Raw genomic sequence first — 4582 nt, forward strand, 5'->3', positions numbered from 1 at the left:
GATCTTCTTATATACTTGAATTTTTTGGGTTTTTTGGTTTTTAACGTTTTGGGGAGGACATGTGATTGGAAAGGGGGAGGGTCGAATCTTAGCGACAAAGGGCTGAATCTCAGTGGATCGTGGCAGCAAGGCCACTCTGCCACTTACAATACCCCGTCGCGTATTAAGTCGTCTGCTGCAAAGGATTCTACCCGCCACTCGGTGGTAATTATAATTCAAGGCGGTCCGAACGGCGCTTCCACCGAACGGACTTAGCCAACGACACGTGCCTTTGGAGCCGAAGCTCCTACTGAGGGTCGGCAATCGGGCGGCGTGTAAGACCCGAACCCTGGCCTCTCGACCTGATGGAGTCCGCAGGCTTACTTATTAATTTCTCTGCTTGTTTGATCCATTTTTAAGTCTATTAGTTACTAAGTCATATTCGAATATGAGGTTCATAAACAAAGGAACAGATTGCACAGCGGAATAACAATGTATAAACTTTGTATTACTTAGAAACATGAGATTCAATACACAACTTCTTAACAGTCTCATAGACAATCACTAGTTCATCCCTAGCATCATCTAACCACACGTTACACAGCCTCTCACTGATCGAGCCTTCACGGCTCCTTGGCTTGACCAGAACCATCCTTAGTTCCTGAAACCACAACCAGATAAGCATTAATCATAACCGAGAATAGAACGGATTGATTCTACAATGCTTGGCTTGGTTCCTAGAACTTAGATAAACCTCAGACAACATAATCATAAAACGTATGAACCTACCTACCGTATCCTAAGTCATTCAACCAACCACCCCTTGACTTAGAATCAGATAGATAGTCCAGAATAGATAACAGAACACACGAACAGATCCGGATCGTCCCCAAAGACCAATCCGTCTATCCGGATAGAATCTAGGTACGACCGGCTAATGGAGTCCGGCTCAATGGCCCAACGGACTCCCTTACCTGATCCGGCCTTAGGCCTGGATCCAATCGGCCTAGTAAGCCTCAAGCCTAATCCGGAAGGCTTAGCAACCGGTCAGACCTTGCGACTCTACCTTGGCTTAGACAAACCGTGACCTTGTCTTAACTAGACAAGCCATAGGCTGATCCATAAGGATCGGTCCTAGCCTGTCCCGAAAGACACCGTTTGGAACATGCACCCTTTGGCCAATCGTGCCTCCTGGTTCTCGTACCTTTTGATGTTCGCAACCTTTGGTAACTCGTACCTTTTGGTCCCTGACACCCTTTGGCAACTCACAACCTTTGAACACTCATGACTCTTGACAACTCGTGCCCTTTGGGTCATTCCCAACCGTTCGTCCTAACCGCCCAGTCTTGGTGCGATCGGATCATCCGTCTAACCGACCCGTGTCAAGGCTAGCGGTCTGGTTATGTTCGGCCAAAGCCTAGGGACGTGTCCCTTGGACTCAACCAACACAACCTTTCGTGTTTAACCAGAGAGAAGAGAAGAGAAACGAATTGAAATAGATAAGGAGAGCCGGATGGGACTTAGGAACCGACCAGAGCCGCGGTGCGGTCGCATGGACCGTCAGTTTGGTCTGATGGAGCCACGGCCCATCACATACCTTGTGAACCACATCTGGGTTCTCCATGCTCTTCTCCTTGTCTTGATCTCCCATTCTTGACCGGAGTTAGTTCTCAAACGATCAGAGTCGCCGGAACACAACACCACCACAATCGGCCTTTCTCTTGGCCGGAACTCTCTCTTTCTCTCTTTCTTTCTCTCTACGTTTTTCTCTGAGTATTTTACTCTGGAATTGGATAATGAAATCGACCAGAGAGCCCCCATATTTATAGAAAACGAGGGGGTAAGTCTTGCCCCACGAACAGGCACGACTTGCTAGCGAATGGGCACCATCGGCCAAGAGTTGCCCCCTTTCGGCCACTTGCATCCCTTCGCCCTTTCTGATTGGGTTTGGGGTCGGCCACAAGCCCAACCCACGCCCCAGGCCTCCTGGACACAGCCCACAGCCTTGCCCAAGGACCCAACAGCCCATGGCCTCATGGCCGGACCTCCCAGCCCGCCACTGACCCAGACCCGGACCATCGGCCTAAAGCCCGGACAGTCCGTCTAGCTGAGATGAGCTGACACTCAGCTGCCTCAGCTGAGTGAGCTAGTAGTCCAGCTAGTGGAGCTGACTTAGTAGGGACTGAGCTGGAGTGAACTGAACCTAGCTTCCTTGAGCTGGCCGAGCTACTCGTCCACTTCGTCCTAGCTACCGTCTTACTCGTCCTAGCTGACACTTAGCTCGTATAAGGTTAAGTTTAAGTTTCCTTATATCCTTAACCTTCTTTCTCGACCATGGAACGCTTGCCTTGATGTCTCAAGACTGGCTTGTACGTTTCCTCGAACCATGGCCGTCCCAACAATCCTATTCAGGATTGGGGGCGTGACAAGTCTCCCCCCTTGGGATGGATTCGTCCTCGAATCCGAATCGAATGCTTCCTCGGAAACAAACTGGTCCAACCACTCTGGGTACTCTGCTTTCATTCTAGCTTCGGTCTCCCAAGTGATTATATCCTGACCATTACAGTCCCAGACGACCTTGACCATCTGGACCGTCTTCTTCCTTGTTGCTTTTTCCATCCTATCTATGATTCGAACTGGCCTCGTTTCCAAGGTTAGGTTCTTACCAAGATCGTCTGGAATGGCAGGAAGAGCGATGTCTTGGTCCGTCAAACATTTCCGAAGTTGGGAGACGGGGAACACATTATGAAATGCGTCCATCTTGGCCGGTAAGTCCAACTTGTAGGCCACCATCCCAACTCTTTCAATGACCTTGAACGGCCCCAAGTATCTCGGGTCTAACTTCCGTCTCCCGGAAATTCGGACTCGTCCTTTGAAGGTAATCATTTTGAGATACACCAAGTCACCTACTTGAAACTCGAGATCTTTCCTTGTTCGATCTGCATGGTTTTTGGCGATCTTGTGCCTGTCTCATCTTGTCCCTCAAGAACTTGATCTTTTCGGTTGTCTCTTCGACAATCTCCGGACCAATCATGCTGCGTTCCCCAACTTGGGTCCAGCATAAGGGTGTCCTGCATGGACGCCCATACAGAGCTTCGTATGGCGACATGCCAATACTACTATGGAAACTATTGTTGTAAGCAAATTCTACCAGAGGTAGATGTTTCTCCCAGGAATCACCCCAGTCTAGAACACATGCTCGCAACATATCTTCCAATGTCTGGATCGTACGTTCAGACTGTCTATCCGTCTGTGGGTGATAGGCTGTACTCATGTTCACCCTTGTTCCTAAGGCCTTTTGGAAAGCCTTCCAGAAGTAAGATGTGAACCTTGAATCCCTATCCGAGACTATGCTTGCCGGCACACCATGTAGTCGGACGATCTCATCAATGTACTTACGTACAATCTGATCTACCCCATCCGACTTCTTGATAGCCAGGAAGTGTGCTGATTTGGTTAGTCGATCTACCACAACCCAAACCGCATCCTTCTTATTCCTCGTGGTAGGGAACCCGGTCACAAAGTCCATTGTGATGTGATCCCATTTCCATTCCGGAATAGGCAAGCTTTGTAATAACCCACTAGGCACCTGATGTTCTGCTTTGATGAGTTGGCAAGTGGAACACTTGGCCACCCATTCCACTACATCTGCCTTCATACGGATCCAATGATAGAATTTCTTAAGGTTCTGGTACATCTTAGTCGCACCAGGATGAACCAAGAATCTGGACTTATGAGCCTCCCTCATAATCTCTTCCTTTAGACTCCTATCATTAGGAACACTGATCCGACCGTTTACTAGGATGGTACCATCCCTTGCGATCTGGTACTCCGTCCTATCATTCTGAGCAACCTTATTCAGGTTCTCGTCCTGACCTTGAGCCAACCGGATTCGAGTAAGCAGGTCGGCTTGGTTAACCGCCTCCAACCCCAAAGCTTCGGTTGTCGTAGTCAGCACATTCAGCCGCAGAGCACGGACCATACCGTCCAGGTCGTCCGCCTCCCGTTCGGCCGATACATCAGCCCTCTTCCGGCTCAAAGCGTCTGCTACCAGATTAGCCTTTCCCAGATAATAGGTGATGTCCAAATCGTAGTCAGCTACGAATTCCATCCACCTCCTCTGCCTTAAGTTTAACTCAGGCTGGGTGAATATATACTTAAGACTCTTATGGTCCGTAAGTATCTGAACTTTGGCGCCATACAAGTATGATCGCCAAATCTTTAAGGCGAATACTACCGCAGCCATTTCGAGATCATGGTGGGGTAGTTTCCCTCATGTTTCCTCAACTGCCTGGACGCATAGGCAATGACTTTCCCATGCTGGGTCAATACGCAACCTAGTCCAGTGATGGATGCGTCCGTATAGACCACATATGGTTGATCGGCCTCCGGAAGCACTAGGACGGGTGCGCTAGTCAGCATGTTCTTAAGTGCGGAGAAACATTCCTCACACTCTTCAGCCCATGTGAACTTAACGTCCTTCCCAGTCAACCGCGTCATAGGCTGAGCCAAGCTTGCGAATCCTTTCACAAACTTTCTATAGTAGCCTGCCAGCCCTAAGAAGCTTCTGACTTCCGTAGCACTGCGTGGTCGGGGCCAATCC

Source organism: Brassica napus, unplaced genomic scaffold (assembly GCF_020379485.1).
Source record: "Brassica napus cultivar Da-Ae unplaced genomic scaffold, Da-Ae ScsIHWf_1408;HRSCAF=1990, whole genome shotgun sequence".
Classification (NCBI taxonomy): Eukaryota; Viridiplantae; Streptophyta; class Magnoliopsida; order Brassicales; family Brassicaceae; genus Brassica; species Brassica napus.